Raw genomic sequence first — 21,957 nt, forward strand, 5'->3', positions numbered from 1 at the left:
AAGCTAGAGCTTCTGCCTGGCTCTCTCTCCAGTGACTCATACCTTCAGGGAGTTGAGTTAACAGGTATGAGGCCTGCAGGCTGGAGGGATTATGCAAAACCATTAAGTAGAGATAGTAAGAGGTGTCTAATGAGCATGTCTGTTCCAGCTGGCAGTAATTTTAGATTAACCAGCATCAGCAATAATCAGCCTTGTGGTGATTTTAGCTACTCAAGTTACAGAAAAGTAGAACCAGGTAAAAGCTGTCCCCAAGCTCTACCCAAATTTCAATTAGTGAGCAAAATGCTACTGTTTTAAAGCAACTGAGTTTGAGGGTGGTTGTAACATAGCACCATGAAGATTGCTCTTCCAGCAAAGAAGATGAAAAGGAGTGAGAGAACCAGAGATGACTGAGCAAGAATGAGGTCTCAGGTTTGTCTGTCCTTAGGTTGATCCAAGTAGGATGATGACTGGACTATAAATTATACTGCATAGGAGTTCACCTTAAGGTGAATTAGCTAACCCTGTTTTGCTCCCATAAGTGTTAGTCATTGGCTGCAGGATACCAAGTGTAGGAGATCTCTCAGAGGAGGTGGCTTTCATTGGTCAAGAGAAATAAGTTGTAGAAAAAGGTTGTATGAGCTATTAGCAACTAATGTTCACAGAAACTAGGGGGCCTGGGTCAGTCATCAAAAGTGTCTGTTATCCCAGGAGACCGCAAACTTGAAACAACTATCAGTGAATCTGAGTAATGGCAGTGTGAGAGCTATCTCATAGAAATAAGATATCAAAATGCAGTAGCATGGCAGAGCAAAAAGAGCACAGGGTCATAAGATGAAGATTAGAGGCTTGGCTTATATGCTGTCATGATCAACTCTTTGCAACCCTACGGTAGCCTGCCAGGCTCCTCTGTCCATGGGATTCTCCAGGCAAGAATAATGGAGTGGGTTGCCATGCCCTCCTCCAGGGGATCTTCCTGATCCAGGAATCAAATCCACATCTCTTATGTCTCCTGCATCGGCAGACAGGTTCTTTACCACTAGCACCACCTGGGAAGCTGCAGAGACTTCACTTAATATGAAGCTTAAGTAATTCAAACAAGCTCTCCTTTCTTCTTTCATTAAATATCTATTAACCATAAAGTCTGGCTGAGAATATCCATCTGTGATTGAGCTTATATATTCAGACACTTATTTGACAAAACTGTTGGAGAAGACTTAAATCTTTCAAATCCAACACGCTCCAGAACAGCTACAGCAGTCAGGATTCTCGATGGGAATAGTCCTCTCTCACTTTTCTGTATTAAGTCAGGAGCATAAGAGATTCTTGACACCATCCATCCATCTCATTTCACCAAGATAATTCTCATCTTTCCTTCTCTACCACCGTGATAATCCCAATTTATGATCTCTCACCTTAGTTTTTTAAGTGGCTTCCTAGATCTCCAAGTTGGTTAATTTCAAATTTGATCATATTTCCAACAAGCTTAAAGCCTTAGGAAGATGCCTTAATCTTTTTTGAATAACTATAATCATTGTCATGGCTTGCAACACGTACTTTCTCTTATACTTTCTGTCAGATTCAGCCTCCTTTTCTGTGAGCTTTTAATATGTGTTTCTTGCATTTTTTCCCCAAACCAAACCTAGAATTCTCCTAAGAAACTTTATTGTGCAGCCACTAAGTCATGTCCCATTCTTTGCAACCCTGTGAACAGCAACACACCAGGCTTTCCTGTCCTTCACTATCTCCCAGAGTTTGTTCAGACTCATGCCCATTGAGTTTTCTGTTTACCTTTCAAATATTGAATCTGTGGTCAATTTTCTTTCTTTCCCCTCAACTTGGACTAGGCCAAACCTCCATATTGTATCTGGCACTCTATACCACCATTTCATAGTATTTTTCAAAATTGTGACTTTAATAATCTAATTGTGATTATGTGATCAATATTCATTTACTCTGCTGACTTGAAAAAGCAGTGACAGCAGGAACCAAATTCATTTTTGTTTCCTGATGTATGCCCAGCACTGAATATGATTCCTGGCAAATGGTAAACATCCAATAAGTATTTGTCAATGAGTCAGTCAATAAAAATGAGATGACATTTTCTGACTTCTGACTTCAGTGTATCTGTGGCTAATTCTACTGTTCTTTGAGAAAATCATAACACTTACTTTGGCTGAACAGTCATTTTATGTTCAGAAAATCTTATTAGTTACACATGCACTTAATGCTTTTCATGTGCAAATGGTGAAAATAGAGTACAGATGCTTTGCAATACAGGTTTCTTTCTTTTTCAAAAAGTCTTCAAGTTTTTAATATCATAAATTCTAAAAACATTATACATTAATATTTGAAAGTACTGAGTAATGTCAGGAATAATTATCAAGTAATCTGTAAAAGCATGTAATTACTTTGTGCTGACACGGCACTTGTAATGTAATTGCTTGTGGGGGATAAATACTTGAGCACACATAAAAAATGAAATTATAGAACCCTGGGATAAAAAAAAAAGACACAAAGGCCATTTGTTTTATGCTAAAGAGAATAACATCATAAAGACAGGAAAAGAGTGAGATAGACAAGGTAACAGTGAAAGGAAGAGTAGGGAGAGAAGACTGGGAAAGGAACAGCACAACCACCCCAAAAGAAAAAAAAAAATTAAGATCTCAGAATTTGTAAATGTTTAAATTTCTAAATAAGATTAGTTCTGTCTCACTTTTTTTGTTTTTCCAGAAACAGAAGAGGGTATTGATGATGCAAATAGAAGCATGTTCTTCCTGTCTTTTTCAAATATGTCTAAGTAAGAATTCCATGGACAGAGGAGAGGCCTGGTGGGCTAAAGTTCATGGGATCGCAAACAGAAGGACACGACTGAGTAACTAATCACACAAAGGTATAAACAACATACAATATTAGTTTCACATATTTTGGAAAACCAAAGTGGTATGTGGTGGGGGAAAGGAGCAAACAGATTACTGCACAGTCTGCTGCCCTTCCAAACAGGCTAGAAGAATTTGGCCTGCTTTGAGTCTTGGTTCAGGTGAGCTGTTCTAAATGGCTCATTAACATCAGAAATCCACGAGTGACACCAGAGCATCCCTCAGACAGAGTGTGATTGGGCCGCAGGGTGGTCTTTCTCAAGGGCCTCACGTTTTCTAATTTTGGAAGGCAGTGAGGGTACCTCATTCCTCTGTATTGAATGTCTATATTGCTTGTTTAGACTAGGAAATTTGATGTGTACTCAACAAATGAAAACAGACGACAAGTCAGCATCTCTTGAACAATCTATTTGCAAATTAAGAGAGAACTCTGCTCTCTTTGCTTAAACACATTCCCATATCTCTCTAGTTTAGGTCATTGCTTGAATCCCCAGTCAGCAATGAGGACTCTGTGATTTTCTCTAACTGTAGTAGGCACAACTGACTTTCATTCTGGTTAACAGGGAAAAAAGCAGGGATGTTACAGAACCAAGGAAAATCTGCTTGCTGTTAGGCTGGATTTTAGTAGTGGTTTCACGTTTTTCTCATGTTACTCACTTTTAGTAAACTGGGACTTTGCAGCTTAGGAAAGAATGTGTTTTAGAGGCTCAATCCTGGCTGTAGAGCAGCTTTCAAAATGTGGTAGAATGAATCTGACAGCAGGCTTTGAATGTTTCAAAATGGAAAAGTCAAAATCTAAGTGAAACTGTGTATTACTCAGGGTTCGTCAGAGAGGCAGAGTCAACATGAGCAGGATGGCAGGGGTAGAGGAGGAAAATAAATATGTATACATACATCACACACACACACACACACACACACACACACACACACAGATACACATCACACACATGTGCATGGAGAAAGAGAGGGGATTATCTATATTATGTAGAGAGATTCACTATAGAGCATTGGTTCATGTGAACATGGAGGATGGCAAGTCCAAATTCTGCAGGGCAGGCCAGAGACCCAGGAAGAAACTGACATTGCAGCCCAAGACCAGATACAATCTGGAGACATCACCTTCTCTTTCTCATACCTCTTTCAGTTTTCGCTTAAGGCTTTCAATTGACTGACTGAATCCTACCCATACTAGGAAGGGTAATCTCTTTGACTCAGATGTTTACTTTAGATGATGATGTTGTTGTTCAGTTGCTCTGCTGCTGCTAAGTCGCTTCAGTCGTGTCCGACTCTGTGCGACCCCATAGACGGCAGCCCACCTGGGTTCCCCGTCCCTGGGATTCTCCAGGCAAGAACACTGGAGTGGGTTGCCATTTCCTTCTCCAATGCATGAAAGTGAAAAGTGAAAGTGAAGTCGCTCGGTCGTGTCCGACTCTTTGTGACCCCATGGACTGCAGCCCACCAGGCTCCTCCGTCCATGGGATTTTCTAGGCAAAAGTACTGGAGTGGGGTGCCATTGCCTTCTCCGTTCAGTTGCTCAGTCACCTCCAACTCTGCAACACCATGGATTGCAGCATACCAGGCTTCCTCGTCCTTCATTATCTCCTGAAATTTGCTCATACTCATGCCCGTTGAGTCCATGACACCATCCAACCATTTCATCTGTCACCCCGTTCTCCTCCTGCCCTCAATCTTTCCAAGCATCAAGGGCTTTTCCATTGAGCTGGCTCTCTGCATCAGGTGGCCAAAGTATTGGAGCTTCAGCATCAGTCCTTCCATTGACTATTCAGGGTTGATTTTCTTTAGGATTGAGTGGTTTGATCTTGCTGTCCAAGGGACTCTCAAGAGTCTTGTCCAGTTTGAAAGCATCAGTTCTTTGGTGTTCAGCCTTGTGGTCCAACTCTCACATCCATACATGACTACTGGAAAAATCATAGCTTTGACTAGATGGACCTTTTTTGGCAAAGTGGCGTGTCTCTGCTTTTTAATACACTGTCTAGGTTAGTCGTGGCTTTTTTTTAAAGAGCAAGCATCTTTTAATCTCATGGCTGCAGTCACCATGATTTTGGAGCCCAAGAAGTCTGTCACTGTTTACTGTTTGCCCATCTATTTGCCATGAACTGATGGAACCAGATGTCATGATCTTAGTTTTTTGAATGTTGAGTTTTAAGCCAGCTTTTACACTCTTCTCTTTCACCCTCATCAAGGGACTCTTTAGTTCTTTTTTGCTTTCTGCCATAAGGGAGGTGTTATCTGCATATCTGAGGTTACTGATATTTCTCCTAGCAGTCTTCATTCCAACTTTAGATGTTAATTTCCTAAAAAAAAAAAAAAAAAAAAAAAAAAAACCTTCACAGCAATATCCAGGCTGGTGTTTGACCTAATACCTGGGTACAATGGCCCAGCCAAGTTGACACATCAAATTAACCATCACAAAGCATATTCCCTGAGGAAGGAGTCCCCAGCTGCTCAGCAGGTAAAGAATCTGCCTGCAACGCAGAAGACTATAGGAGATGAGGGTTCAATCCTTGGGTCAGGAAGATCCTATGGAGGAGGAAATGGCAAACCACTCCAGTATTCTTGCCTGGAGCCCATGCATAGAGGAGCCTGGCAGGCTACAGTCCTTGGGGTCACAGAGTCAGACACAACTGAGCAACTAACACTTTCATTCTTCCTTGTAGCTTTTCTGGAGTTGATCAGACATGACTGAAGCAATAAGACTGCATGAGATTGGGGAGTAAGTAAGCTGTAAAAGGGTGAGAGAAATGATTTAAAAATTAAAATGATTACTGAACACACATACTGATGACAGCCAGACTTAGCAGCTGTTATAGAAGCTTTATGCTTTAAAATTCAAAATATGTACAGGAATAGCTGAAGTCCCCTTTTAAACTCAGTCCTTTCCAGAACTCCCACGCCAGTTGGAGTCATGATCATGTTTGGTTGGATTCCTTCAGTCTGTTTCCTGTATTTTATATTCATACATATTTATTCTTAAATAATACCTTGTTTTGATTTATGGAAGCTATAATCTTTCATTACAAACTGTACCCATAGTTGCATAATAACTGAGGAGACTTGGCAGTATGTTAAAAGACATATAAAGGAGATATCTATTGGCCTCACAGTTAAAGGACTTCCCTGGTGGCTCAGACAGTAAAGCGTCTGTCTACAATGTGGAAGACCCAGGTTTGATCCCTGGGTCAGGAAGATTCCCTGGAGAAGGAAAGGCAATCTACTCCAGTACTATTGCCTGGAAAAATCTCATGGACAGAGGAGCTTAGTAGGCAACAGTCCGTGGGGTCGCAAAGAGTTGGAGATGACTGAGTGACTTCACTTCTGTACTTCACAGTTAAAACAAAAATAGCCTAGTTTTTCACAATTACTCTTACATTCTCTTCATACATATTTATTCTTAAATAATACCTTGTTTTGATTTATGGAAGCTATTTGAGTTCACAGATTATATTGCCCACCCATGGAGAAATAATACAACAAGCCATTAATTAGTATGGTAACCCAAAAAAAAAAAAAAAAAATGAATGTTTCATTATTTTAGAGTAGAAATGTAAATACATATTGATCCTCATGGTGAGATGGTAAAGCAAATTACAGATGCGAAGTAGACTCCAACAAAAAGGTAGTGTAATTGTCCTCTTAAATATTTTTGAATTTTATTTTCAATAATAAGCAACCTAGAGTATGGAAGAAAATAAGAGAAAAAAGAAGAATGGCTAGTAGAAAAGTGGATAAAATATGTAAATTAAAATAGGACAAAAATGTAGTAAAATCATAATTCTGTTTATTCCTATATTAAAAATATTTAAAGCTCTAATATTTGAGTATTATTATTAAAAGTGAAAGTCAGTCATGTCTGTCTCTTTGCAATCACATGGACTGTAGCCCACCAGGTTCCACAGTCCATGGTATTCTCCAGACAAAAATACTCGAGTGGGTAGCCTTTCCCTTCTCCAGGGGATCTTCCCAACCCAGGGGTTGAACCCGGGTCTCCCCGCATTATGGGCAGATTCTTTATTGTCTGAGGCACCAGAGATGCCCAATAGTTAATGAAGACAGAAATAAAAAGTTTTCTTCCTTTTCATTGTGTTATTACAATAAATCTGTCTTATATCAATTTTTTAGTGTGAAATTTTGATATACTCTCCCAACTCACATAAAATCTAAATATTTTTCAATGTTCATTCCTACTTTTACTCATCATTTTGAGTCAGGGAACAGCTTCTGAAGATAATCTGGTAGAGGGTTACTTGAGAAGGTATGGAGTGTGTCAGGGTGTAGTTAAAGCTGTGTAATTGTGTGATGTGGTGAAGAGAGAGCATATTCTACACTGTATGACCCGTGTTATATTCCAGCAACGCCTCCTCCTTCTGTATTTCATCACATTAGTCTCTATACACCTCAGTCTCCCCCTCTGTAATATGGGAATAACAATAGTAATACCCGGTACAGGTGAGAATAAAAGCAATATGCATAGAGTCCTTAAAATAGTGCAAAACAAATCCTTTAAATTGTCAGCTGTTAATATTCTAAAATTTAGTACTGCCAGTCGTTCTGTGATTTTTTTTTCCAAACTAAGTACATATTTCCCAGACTAGCACTGAAGTCCTTCCATGAGGTTAATCCACTCCAGTGTTCTTTCCTGGAGAGTCCTAGGGACGGGGGAGCCTGGTGGGCTGTCATCTATGGGGTCGCACAGAGTCAGACACGACTGAAGTGACTTAGCAGCAGCAGCAGCAGCAGCAGCATGAGGTTAATCCAGTCTAATCTTTTACACATGTTCATTATAAATAGGCCTTTACTAATGTTTGTTAGCTTTTTTACTATTACATGCTTGAATTACCACTATAGCATCAAAATACATTTTAGAATTGAAACTGCTATAGGAAGTTGCTGACTAGCAGATAATTTTTCTAAATTATCACCTTGTTATCCATACGTTTGGAAACACGGTTAATAATACTAATATTTAACATATACACACTACTATATAAAAAATAGGTAATCAGCAAGGACCTACTAATTGCACAAAGACCTCTACTCAATATTACCTAATAACATATATGGGATGAGAATCTGATAAAAAAAACAGATATATGTATATGTATAACTGAATCACTTTGCTACACACCTGAAACGAACATAACATTGTAAATCAACTATATTCCAATGTAAAATTTTTAAAATTTGATAGAAACCAGAAAAAATACTAATCAAGTCACAAATTTTTATGAAAAAATGTAATATGATGAAAGAGATACATATGCTTTCTTGTTGAATCAAATCCACACAATGGTCTTGCTTAACTCACACTCTTCATCTTTCATGATACATAAACAGTAAAAACAGATGCTCTCAGACCTTGGCTACCCCTGTGGAATCATTTCCAATTACAGTGGCAGGTGTGGCAAAAGGTTATGCTTATAAAGATGGATGAAACTGTGCAAAGCCGTCTTAGTCAATGAGAAAGATAAGGTCACTCATTGACCTCAGATGCTTTATCATCTCATTAAATATTTTTTTGTTGCTGGTTATAAATGCATAGGGAAGTGAAAAAATAGTAAAAATAACATTTACTTAGTCCCTTACATTTAAAATAATAGAATACTGAAAGCTAGAGTACTTTATTCTTAGTAAAAAAAAAAATTTTAATTTTAACTTGATTGGAGTACAGTTGATTTACAATGTTACGTGAGTTTCCAGTTTACAACAAAGTGATTCAGTTATACATATACATATATTCATTCTTTTTCAGATTCTTTTCTCATATAGATTATCATAGAATGTTGAGTAGAGTTTCCTGTGCTCTAAAGTAGATCCTTGTTGATGATCTATTTTATTCTCAGCAAAATCTTACAAAGATTAGGTGAATGCTCTTGCTTCCTTCTCATGATACAATTTACATTTCAAGAAAGTTTTCTTTGGATCATTTAAGTATTTTAAATATTTCATTTCATGACTTTATTCTAGCTTGTTCATTTTACATCTTTTACTATTCTTTTAGTGATGGCCCCACAGATTAAAATATACATCTTTGATATCTTATAGTCTAATAAAATTTATCTTATGATTTTCCAGATAAATACAATGGTTTCAGAACATTTTAACTTCATTAATCACCTCAGAAGTAAAAAGAAAATTCTTACAATTATATATATATATATAGGCTAGCATTCAATGGAGCAGTAGCAAGCTTATCAGGAAATAAGGTCACATGACTGAAAAAAAGGAGAAAAACAGACCATTTGACATAAGCCATAAGAGGTTTAGATATCAGAATATTCAGGCAAAGTTCTTGAAATGTGTATGGTTTATGTATGCTAGAAATTAGATGACATAACAAGGAACTACATCAGAGAACCATATAGTATAAAAAATATCAAATGGAAATTTTAAATTTGAATAATGCAATAAATAAAACTTGGAGCTGAATAGATGGATCTAACAGCATTTCAAAATAGGAAGACAAATTCATGAACTGGAAGATCAGTGCCAAGTTGATACTATTCCAATAATATAATTTGGTTTACCATTTAAAAATCTAACACTGCAAGTTGCCACATTGGTAGAATAAGGGGGAAATTTTTTACACTTCAATACATCAAAAAATGTGTCTAGGTATCCAATTTTGGATTAAAAAACTTTAGTAAATTAAGAATAGAAGGCAATATGTTCAACATAATTTAAAGAAAAGACATACTTGGGAAATAAAATTACAACAGGATAATTCAATTGTACTTGGCTATTATTTGGCAGAAATCTTATACTTGGGCTGAAACCCAAGCCTGCTCTCTTTACCCTCTGTGCCTATCATCAAAGCTTAATTAGCGTGAGTTGTTTCTGCTTAATTCCAAACACTCCATCTGGTGGCTACCTGAAGATAGAAGATAGGGAGAAAAGAAAACTTACTAAATCCAAACAAAAGATGTACTTATGAACTCGCGAAAGATACTATTCTTAAAGCATACATAAATATCAAAAATTTTAAGTAAAGTAGTGCTTGGTTTGATTACACTCAATTTTAAAACTTTCTGTGCAAACAAAGGAATTAAGAGCAAAATTTTTTGGAGTTTTGATATCTAGGTATTTTCAAAGAATACCTACAAATACATGAGAGAAACTCAACCAATTAAATGAGAAAATTGGCTGAGAGCAGTAATAAATATTTCAAAGATGAAAAAATAAAACACGAAGGGAAAATAAATACTTGTTAATCAAGATAAATCAAATAGAAACAATGCAATATTCTTCACTCATCATTCTTGCAAAAACCAACAAGTCTGACATCATCAATTATTAATGAGGATATAAAGGAATGCATACCCTTCACAGACAGGTAATGAAACAATAAAATGGGTCAGCCACCTTATTTTGATCTTACATAACAATGAAAAATGCATAGTCCTACTCCTTGGACAAATTTCACAGGCTTTCTCTTTGTTTTCTATTTGTAAAACAGGAATAATACTGGCACCTATTATAATGATATTAGGATAAAATGAGTAATCACATGCAAAGAACTTGAAATATGTTATTACTACATGATTATCCAAAATAATAATTAATATCATTTTTATAAACTGGGGAGACTAGTACATATGCACATGGAGACATTTACAAGTAAACAGTGCAGGCGCTGTCCACAAACAATTGAGTATAACCTAATTACCCATCATTAAGATAGTAGTACAAATGAACTATAGTCTATTTAAAATTCCTAGATTAATTCAACAAAAAGTAAAAAAATTAATACATATCTAAACACTATTAACACAAATAGTATTTTGAGGCTTAAGTGGAATACTTGTTTTTACAGGTCAAATGGCAGGAAGCCCCTGTTTAGTATGACATAATGACAAAAACCAGAAGAGTAAGGAGACAGATTTTATTCAGGTTATTACAGATGGTAGAACACTTCAGATGCTAAGGAAAGAGTGTCTGGCAGGGTGATTCTGAGGAGTGGACAACTTTCAGATGGAATGCTTTGAAAGCGATGAAAGTGAAGTCGCTCAGTCGTGTCCAACTCTTTGCGAACCCATGGACTATAGCCTGCCAGACTCCTCCGTCCATGGGATTCTCAGGCAAGAATACTGGAGTGGGTTCCCATTTCCTTCTCCAGGGGATCTTCCTAACACAGGGATCGAACCCGGTTCTCCTGCACTGCAGGCAGATGCTTTACCATCTGAGCCACCAGGGAATGCTTTACCACTGGGGTTTTCTTGCAAGTAGGAGACATCTCAGTCAGCTGAACAGGAAATGTTTTCTCTATGTTTAGCTAGTTTCAGGGGACAGACAATATTGAATTTGTCTAATAGCCATTAGGCAGGCTTCTCTCATAACTCAGTTGGTAAAGAATCTGCCTGCAATGCAGGAGACCCAGGTTCAATCCCTGGGTCAGGAAGATCCCCTAGAAAAGGAAATGGCAACCCACTCCAGTATCCTTCACTGGAGAATCCCATGGAGAGAGGAGCCTGGCAGGCTGCAGTTCATGGGGTCGCAAGAGTCTGGACATGACTTAGGGACTAAACCAGCATCAATAATCATTAGGCAAAGAATGAGAAATTGGCTGGTGCAAAGCAGGTGCAGGAAAAGGGGTAGGTCTGTGTCTGCCCTTGTCAATATCATTTAAATAGTTTTTTAAGGAGTCAGACCATACCATAAAGTGTGTATACACACACACACACACACACACCACTTGTATTGACATGTGAAACTGTTAAGGAAAAGCTGATTAGTTTACACAAAATTTATGACAAGGAATAACTCTGGGGCAAGAGAAAGGGAATGTTTCTTGTATTAGATATCACAGGAGACCTCAGCTTTTGTATTTATTTTCTTTAAGAATTAACAAAATATTCATGACAAAAGCTTACCTTTTTTTCTGACCACTGAAAATAACTATGAATGTCACTATACTATTATTTTCAAGAGATGAAGGAAAATAAAATAAGTGGAAATAAAAGAAAGAGATATGAAAGTTAAGACAAAACAAGAGAGATGAGAAAAAGATTAGCTGGAGAATGTCAAAATTGCTGAAGTGTTACATAAAAGAGGCCTGGACTCTCTTTGCTTTGGTGTCACAAAGAACACTGAGATCTTTTGTGAAAGTAAAGGTGACGGGAGTCAGAGTGAACTGCATCAGGGAAAAGGAGAATGTGAGGAAATGGAGGAGACACAGCAGGGAGGATCTAAGAAAAAAAAAGAACAAAGAGAAAGGCAGGTTTTTAAAAAATATGTGGATTCAAGGAACGGTTTCTTGTTTTGACTTTTGTCTTATTTTCATGATAGGAAATAATAGAGCAGTATTTCTCACCTTTGACCACCTGTTAGAACCAGCTGGTGATTTTTAATATGCTCATGTCTTCTCTGAGTCTGATCCAGCTGCCATGACAAAATATCCGAGACTGGGTGGCTTACACAACAGATACTTAATTTCTTACAGTTCTAGAGGCTGGGAAGTCCAAGATCAAGGCCCTAGTCCTTTTGATTCCAGCTGAGAGCTCCCTTCCTGGCTTGCACACAGGCTGCCTTGTTGCTGTCCTCATGTGATGGAGAGAGGACTCTGGCATCTTCTCTTCTCCTTCTAAGGGAACCAGCCCTATCAGATTAGGGTGACACCACGATGGCCTCATTTAACCTTCCTCACCTCCTCAAAGGCCCTAGCCCTGAATACAGTCATGTCAGGGCTCAGGGTTTCAATATACAAATTTGGGGAGGTACACAGATAAGTCAGTCTGAATGGTATCACTGACTCAATAGGCCTGAATTTGAGCAAACTCTGGGAAATAAGGAAGGGCAGGGAAGCCTGGCATGCTGTAGTCTTTGGGGTCACAAAGAGTTGGACAGGACTTAGCAACTGAAGAACAGAAACGTACCCTGATCACAAGAAAGATCAATTAAATTGGAACCAGAAATCATCACAAGAACTCTTCCTTTTTCCTCTAATGTACACTCATCACTCACATAATGCCTGGCTTGGCTTTTTCTTGTTGTAAGGACGGGAGAAAAGATCATTCTTTGTTGGGCATTTGGATGAATTCTTAACATCTTGATAATACAAACAAATCTGTGCCCTGGTTTTCTTAGAAATGAATAGTATATCTAATTTGTGAGACTTGGAAAAGAGGATCTAAATGATGTGTAACAACAACTTGGCATGGTGACCGAAACTTTAATGCTACACACGATGCTTTTAATGAAAAATTGTTTCAAGAAAGTCCATGTCCAATCTGTTTGTTATAAAAGCCAGGGAAATATAGGTTCAATGCCTGGATCTGAGCAATTTCTCTGTACCTTAGTTTGTAAACATTTCTAAAGGGTCAGCCTTTAATGTTTATATGATAGAATATGTTCATTTACTTGGCTTGGGCTTTTTCTTTTTTCCTTTTTTTTCCTTTGACTGTATATTATGTTCCAAGTGCTATTTAGGCACTTAGAATATTTAAAACAGGCAAAAGTCCCTGCCATCATGGAGTTGGGCAAAAGTCCCTGCCATCATGGAGTTGCAGTCTCATGAGAAGATAGAGGAAAATAAAACAAAACCAAACAAAATAAGTATATGATATTCCAGGAGCAGGGGAAGATCCAAGGAGGGGAAAATGTAGGGAGTGGAAATTTGGGAATGGAATTTTACTTAGCATGACCAAGAAAGTGCTTTTTAGAAAAACATTTTATTGACATATAAGTTGAATTACAATGTTGTGCTAATTACCGCTGTATAACAAAATGACCCAGTTATACATACATATGCATGCTTTTTCATATTCTTTCCATTATGGTGTATCACAGGATAAACAGTAGGTGCTATACCATAGGACCTTGTTTATCCATTCTACCTATAATCATCTTCGTCTGCTAATCCTCAACTCCCACCCTACCCTCTCCCACGCTCTTCCCCTTGGCAATCACAAGCCTATTCTCTAAGTCCCTGATCTTATTTCTGTTTCCTAGATAGGCTCATTTGTATTATATTTTAGATTCCACATATAAGTGATACCATATGATATTTAGCTTTGTCTTTTTTACTTGCTTCACTTAGTATGATAACTTCTAGTTGCATCCATGTTGCTCCAAATAGCATTATTTTGTTCATTTTTCTGGCTGAGTAGTATCCCATTGTATATATGTACTACATCTTCTTTAGCCATTCATCTTTCGATGGACATTTAGGCTGTTTCCATGTCTCAACATCACTAATCATTAGAGAAATGCAGATAAAAACTACAACAAGGTACCACACCGGTCAGAATGGCCATCATTAGAAATTCTACAAATAGCAAATGCTGGAGAGAGTGTGGAGGAAAGGGAACCCTCCTACACTGTTTGAGGGAATGTAAGTTGGTACAGTCACTATGGAAAACAAACTGGAAGTTCCTCAGAAAACTAAAAATAGAATTACCAAATATCAAAATGAATCCGCCACAGGTATACATGTGATATTTGGCAAAACTAATACAATTATGTAAAGTTGAAAAATAAAATAAAATTAAAAAAAAAAAAAGAATTACCAAATGCTCCAGCAGTCCCACTCCTGGGCACGTTATCTGGACAAAACTAGAATTCAACAAGATACATTCATGTTCACAAGAAAGGGCTTTTTAAAAAGATGACATTGGAGTAAAAGTCTAGAGAAGGTGAGGGATTCAACCATGCATATCACCGGGAAAACGTATTTCTGAGCAAAAGCAAGAGCAGGTTCAGGAGCTCTAAGGCAGGAATGTCCCAGAATGTTAGAGAAGCCAGGAAAGCAGTACTGCTGGAGCTGAGTGCAGAAGGAGGAAAACTAAGAGCAAAGGAAGGGTGGGGGAAGACAGGAAACCAGTTGTGTCTGCAGATTCCCTGGGGTCTCACAGACCGTTTTAATATTGTGAGGACTGTAGTTATAAAGTTAGACTGAAATCCATTGAAGGGTTTTGATCAAAGAACTGACACAAAATAGCTTCTTTTTCAATCAAACCATTCATCTAACAGCCTGATAGCAAGCAAAGAGTTGAGAGAACATAAAGAAGTAGAAAAAGAACCTGTTCTTATTTTCTGATAAATACCTAGCACCACATCTTGAAGAGATGTTCAAGCCATTTGTTTTACATTCTCTCAATTCTTTGCTTGGACAGCAAGGAGATCAAGCCAGTCAATCTTAAGGGAAATCAACCCTGAATACTCACTGGAAGGACTGATGCTGAAGCTGAAGCTCCAGTAGTCTGGTCATCTGAAGTGAACAGCTGACTCATTGGGAAAGTCCCTGATGCTGGGAAAGATGGAGGGCAGAAGGAGAAGGAGGGGTCAGAAGATGAGAAGACTGCATGACATCACTGATGCAATGGACATGAACTTGGGCAAATTTGGGGAGACGGTGAGGACCAGGGAGGCCTGGCATGCTTCAGTCCATGGGGTGGCAGAGTCAGACACAACTGGGCAACTGAACAACAACAAGAAGGCCTTCGTGTCCTATTAAAGGCCTTCATGGCCATGACAAATGGTGAAAGGAGTAAACACTTGAGCTGATAGCAGTTGATGGTAATCCAAGATGCAGGAAAATGAAGGAGTGCATACAAGACGCAGATGCTAGCCTCCTGCAGTCGTGCCCAGAGTCCCAGGAGCTGAGTGATGCCTAGGGCTGGGGTTAAAGGTCAGCAAAGGAGAAGTGGGGACAGTTGAAGGAGATGGCCAGTATCCCAAAAGGAAAAAATAATAAACTCGGTGGTTTGCTAAGATTCAAGACTGACAACAACTATCTTATTTTGATTCTAGTGCAATAGCTTAGAATCACCTGGGTGCTTTTATACAACTTTTTTGTTTTTCTTACCTGCTACTTAAGACAGAGTTGCCTCGCTATTTAGTGGAAAGTTCTTTAACTTGTTTGCTTGACTAATATATAATTTTTATTATTCCCTGGCCCACTTCCCCAGCCTTTTTGTATAAATACTTCCTTCAGACATATTAAAATGTGACCTCCTTTTTGGTTAACTATGCTTCTCATGTGTATCATAGCCCAAACTGTTTAGGAATTCCAGAATGATGTATTTTATTCCGACTGAATATAACTTTAATTTTCTATGGTGATCAATAAAAACAATATAAATTCCTCTAGGAAATGTGTCCCTGGGAGAGGATAGAAACATAAGTGAAACATGAAATTGACGAGAAATGAGAATCCAATAAACATTTGCACATTGACTTGAGAGCACTTTGCAGCTTGTTGCTGCATTTTTCTAAATTAGGATTTGATATAGTGAGGCTTTATGAGATATTTTCTCCTGTAAGAGCATCATTAAAGTTATTCACACTACATCTGAAGTCTTAGATTATGGAGAATCATCATCTCTGTGTCAAAGCGAGTGTTAACTAATTGGTAACAGGGGAATAGACAGTGTGAAAAAATACACAAGGTATTAGAGGTAATTCATTTTTTGAAAGCAGTTGTTGGCAGTTTGACATTACGTTCAGTTAACACTTCTGGAGACTTTTAAAATCCTTCTCCCTCCCAGTCAGGACAAAGGTTCTCTGCTTTCACAAGACTTATGAACAGACATTTTTTTCTTTTTTTTTTTTTTTTCTTTCCATGCATTTGAATTGAAATCACAAACCACCACTTGCTGTCTTTGCCAGATGCTATATCAACATTTTTAACAGCTGTGGTGTCCTCTAGATACAAATTTAAAAGTTCAACCTTTCAAAATGACAATTATTTTCAATATTTCAAATTTCTCTTTGGTTAGAAGGAAGATCCCAGAGTAGAGTTAAAAATCTATCCTTAATAAATTCTGGAAAAGGAGGAAAGCTTAAGCACTTGGCAGTAAGGACTATAAATGAAGGTTGTGTTTCTTGTTACAGAAAAGAGTCTCCCTTTTTCAAGCATCACACATTTTAATATAATGTCAGCAGTTCCTCTGCTGGGTGATGAAAATCTTTTCTGATAATAATATTTTGTAACTGAATTCTGATTCTTAGGTTGAAAAACAGCTGGAACTTAACTTCACTGAAATATTTCAGATGTTAGAAAACAGTGCCCAATGCTTCTGCTTCCCCTCCTCCCATGAAAACAACACCTTACCCACATGGTGTCTAAAACTTAAAAGGACTTAAGAATGGCAAATCATTATTTCTCATAATTAGGGATAAAAATATTCACTGGCGAGGTTTTAAATTAGAAGTGAGTCTGATTACTTCCTTGCAGCAAGAAACTCACAGGTAATGAAGAAAGGATACTGAGAACCTAAAGAGGGTAGAGCACTGCAGAGGCATTGAACGAGAAATCAAGCAGAGGAAATAAGAGTTGAGATAAGTGACATGATACAGAGCATCAGAGGAGATTATGCCATATTTTCTCATGTTGTGAGACAGGCTTCTTACCTCATCTGCCCTCGACAGGCACCATATTTCATTGCACATACCAGCTTCAATTAATGTGGAACATAGACAGATGTATGTATAAAAATAATTGCATATAGACTGGATAGACAGCAAGGTACCCTGCACAGCACAGGGAACTACATTTACTATCCTGTGGTAAACCATAATGTGGTTTAGTCACTAAGTCATGTCCAACTGTTGCAAGCCCATGGACTGTAGCCCACCAGGTTCCTCTGTCCACAGGATTTCCCAGGCAAGAATACTGGAGTGCGTTGCCATTTCCTTCTCCAAGGAATCTTCCCAACCCTGGGACTGAACTCGTGTCTCCTGCATTACAGGTGGTCTTCTAAATTGCAGGCAGACTCTTTACTGCTGAGGCACCACGGAAACCCAAACCATAATGGAAAAGAATACTAAAAATGCATAACCGAAACGCTTTCCTATACAGCAGAAATTAACACAATATTGTGAATTAACTATACTTCAATAAAATAAAATGTATAGGAACATAATGTGTTCTTTAAAATGTAATAGACATAATTTAAAATCACAAATTTACCTCAGTAACAGTAGTTACTTATATAAAATTACGTAAGATACAGATTTAATTGTGATCTGGAAATGTTGGATTCAATTTATCACCACTAAATCATGTGGGAAATCATAGGGCTAAAATGTGTTTATCTTCCCTATAGCTGGTCATGCCCTCTGTATGATTTTGTGACATCAATAAATGAATTTTCCAAGAGGCCAGGCAACAATGAATTTCTTGCATCAGAGCATAAAAACCAGGTAAACATCAACTAACCCTGCAGAGTTAGGGCTTCCCTGGTGGCTCAGAGGTTAAAGCATCTGCCTGAAATGCAGGAGACCTGGGTTCGATCTCTGGGTCAGGAAGATCCCCTGGAGAAGAAAATGGCAATCCACTCTAGTATTCTTGCCTGGAGAATCCCATGGACGGAGGAGCCTGGTGGGCTACAGTCCACAGGGTCGCCAAGAGTCAGACATGACTGAGCGACTTCACTTTCAATGTACTTTCACTTTCAAACCCTGTAGAGTAGAAGTCTAGGTATTGTGGCCCACACTGGAAGCTGAATTCCTAAAAGACTTCATCCTAGCAGTAAGGAGGGGCTGAAAGAAAAATTGCAATTTCAGGAGTTGTAGTTTGCCTTTATGAAATATCAGTGACCCAGGCAACCTCTGATCTTGAAGAACAGGAGTCGAATACTGCCAGCTCTCATAAGCATGTGGGAAAAGTAAACCAAAGCACTATCTAGAAGAACAGAATAGTATCCTAAGACTGATGTTATTCACATCTATTTTTTTCTTAAAAACAGTGTCTGGTATATAAGTAAAAATGATCAGGAACAGGTAGACCCATGAAAAAATGAACAAGAACACCAGCCCCCTCCCCACCAGCTACACAACAAGAAAAACTAAAACCAAACTTGAAAAACTCATCAGCTTATAAGAAATTCTAAAAGGAGTGTGGCCGATTTAGAGGAAAAGAAAATTAGAAATTCAAGAAGAGAGAAGTACAATAATAAGTTTAATAAATAAATGGATGAGTTTAACAGATTAAAAACCGCTGAAGAGAGAGGCAATACATTTGAAGGCAAGTCAGAGAAATTATGCAAGATTTCTGGCAGAAAAGGAAGAGATGGGGAGAACAGAGATCATTTGGAATAATTAGCATGTATTTAAATGGATTTCCGAGAAAAGGGTAGCAAAAATGAGATGGAAACAATATAGAAGTCTTAAAATTATAGATTAAAAACCGTTAGTTCTCAGATACAAGAATTTGAATATATTCAATGAAGGATACTATAAATAAATTTATAACTTATGAAATTTCAGAAATTCTAATACAAAAAAAAAAATCTTTAAAATGAGCCCTCAAAACCCAGAATTATTTTCAGAGAATGAGAATAGAAAGCTGTATCAAGGGCAATAATGAAAATCAAAAAGTTTAGCCTATACTTGATGACAAATTTACCCCAATTCATAGAGTAAACCAAGAACATTTTATTTCTTGCTCACATTTCCTTAAGTTAGGACTGGATGTATTTTCTCCATATCGTATGCATACCACCTGGAATGTGGAACCAAAGAAGGAGAAGCAGAAGGATTCAGAAAGATGGTTTTAAGAACTGTGTCATAAAATGTCTTCCTTCATTTCTATTAATAGTTGTATCACATTGGCAAGAACCCAGGAACTTGGTCCATACCTAGTTAAGAAGGAGTCTGAAAATGGGAAAAAGACATTTTTGGTGATCCCTAGCTCTATCTCTGGACATCGAATACATTTTTATTCATGTCCCACAAAGAGAACGCAATTAACTTCTTCTTGGCAAGAGATACTACAGAGTCACTTGCAGTCACTGAGTTCTGCTCAGAGTCCAGGATCTAAAAACAATGTGTAGTCCTGTCTTCAGAAAGTGAATGATTGAATGCAATAGCAGTTACTTGTCCGTAGTGTTCTTGGAATCCTGCAGCTAGTACATGGACCTTTTCCTGCAATGGAGGGTTAGGGGAACTGCTAATATTATTGCCCTATTCCTGCCCATTTTTTATTTTGTATAGTTTCTTCTGCCTTATGTCAGTTAATACTCATCATTCATGATTTTATACCACATTTGAGGACATTTGCAATTAGGGCCTTTTGAGAAAGCTGTACATATTAGCCATCTTCTGCCAGGTGGAAAGATGGGTTCATAAAAGTTGTGTAAGAGGAAAACTTCAGAGCCTTTTTGAAATCTACACTTGTTGTTTGGCAATTCTCTCAAAATATAAATTGACTTTGATTGTATATTTGGTTCCATGTGCTAGTAACAATATCCAAAGTGTTCCTGATCATATCTGGTTCATATGCCATTGCTTTTTGCCTTTCTCCTGCTTTCTCCCCTCCTGCTCCATCTCTCTCTTTTCAATGCAGGCTATCCCCAAACTTTTATTCTGATCTTTTCCCTCAGTTATTTCATTCAACTGGGTAATTTCATTGGTTACAATATCCTAATTATGGTCTAACATTTTCCCTAAGTCACTTTATTCAACTCAGTAATTTTGCTCAGACTTCGTCATCCTTTTCAATATTACCTGTTTTGTTGTGGGATTCCTAATATTTTAAGGCCTCTATTACTAAGGTTCTTTCTATTCATATTCATGTTTTGGCTTGTAATCTGGTGAAAAATTTCCTAAACTCCAATCCATCTTTCAGTACCATCATAAAGGCTGTGCTAACATTTAGTTTTATTTTATCTTCCCCTGGATTTCAGCTTAGTCATACCATCAAAGTTTCTGCAAGGAGTAGTTTGTTTGTTTTTCCAGGTTTACCTTTTTTTTCTTAAAATTTTTATTGTAATAGAGTTGCTTCGCATTGCTGTGTTAGTTTCTACCATTCAGTTCAGTTCAGTCGCTCAGTCGTGTCCAACTTAATTGCAGCATGCCAGGCCCCCCTGCCCATCACCAACTCCCGGAGTTCACTCAAACTCATGTCCATCGACTTGGTGATGCCATCCAGCCATCTCATCCTCTGTCATCCCCTTCTCTTCCTGCCCCCAATCCCTCCCAGAATCAGGGTCTTTTCCAATGAGTCAACTCTTCGCATGAGGTGGCCAAAGTACTGGAGTTTCAGGTTCAGCATCAGTCCTTCCAAAGAACACCCAGGATTGATCTCCTTTAGAATGGACTGGTTGGATCTCCTTGCAGTCCAAGGGACTCTCAAGAGTCTTCTACAACACCACAGTTCAAAAGCATCAGTTCTTCGGCGCTCAGCTGTTTCTATTGTAGATCAATATAAATCAGCCATCAATTCAGTTCAGTTCAGCCCCTCATTCATGTCCAACTCTATCCTTTTGGATTTCCTCCCCATTCAGGTCACCACAGTGCATTTGGAGTTCAACATGCTATACAGTAGGTTATCATTATTTATCTATTTTAGACATAGTATCAATATATATGTGTCAAACCCATTCTCCCAATTCATCCCACACCCCTGAAAGGGGTATTTTAATTGAACTTTCTGCTACAGCATAACATGGAGCTTTAGAAAGTCAACAAATGACTACCAGGTGGTGTAGTCTCCTGCCTGGATAGAGAATATGCAATGTGTCTCTGGTAACTGCCTTTAATTAGCTTCTCTTTCCTTCTTTACCCAAGATCACAGAGTAAACCAGTATCTCTAGCTTGGGCTTACTTTCCACAATTTAGTAACTTTCTGGAGAGGACAAACTATTACAAACTTTCCATCCAAGTTTGCATGGAAAATTGTTTTCCAGTGAAATGCTTTATACACGTGAAATCTCTATATCAAAACACTCAAAAGAAAGAAGCATCAATATCTCTGTATTAAGAATCATTCAAAATCCAGTGGTTAGATTACCAATTCCACATCTCCATTTTTCAAACTGGTTACATATTTTAATTTCTTCACCAAGAAAAATGAATGTCTCTTGAGTCAGTTTACACTTTAACCAAAATTCAGTTAATCAGGAGAGAGAATTATTAGGTTATAGACTGTAAGCAGAAACTATCCCTCGTATCCCACAAGCAGAAAGATTATTTCCAAGTTCTCAGTGTAAAAACTGAGTCTCACCCCTAGGCATGCAGTGAACAATCGATAAATTCTAGCTGAATTTTTTAAAGAAAAGAAAGACACATTGCTTATTTAAAGCCCATGTATAAAACTAAGCCATCTGTACAGTTTTATTGTTCCCTGCAGTGAGAAAAC

General features: G+C 37.9%; 2 long non-coding RNA genes across 11 annotated transcripts in view; both read left to right on the top strand.

Moving 5' to 3' along the window:
* The window catches only part of LOC129636135 (uncharacterized), a 329,885-nt gene that overhangs the window by 195,660 nt on the left and 112,268 nt on the right, over positions 1-21,957 (top strand). The gene's annotated exons all lie outside the window — the stretch shown is intronic.
* Positions 321-16,031, top strand: LOC129636138 (uncharacterized). The gene is made up of 3 exons (XR_008706682.1): positions 321-411; positions 2,713-2,872; positions 14,990-16,031. It is a non-coding gene; the product is annotated as an uncharacterized LOC129636138 (long non-coding RNA).

This window comes from Bubalus kerabau, chromosome 21 (assembly GCF_029407905.1).
Source record: "Bubalus kerabau isolate K-KA32 ecotype Philippines breed swamp buffalo chromosome 21, PCC_UOA_SB_1v2, whole genome shotgun sequence".
NCBI lineage: Eukaryota > Metazoa > Chordata > Mammalia > Artiodactyla > Bovidae > Bubalus > Bubalus kerabau.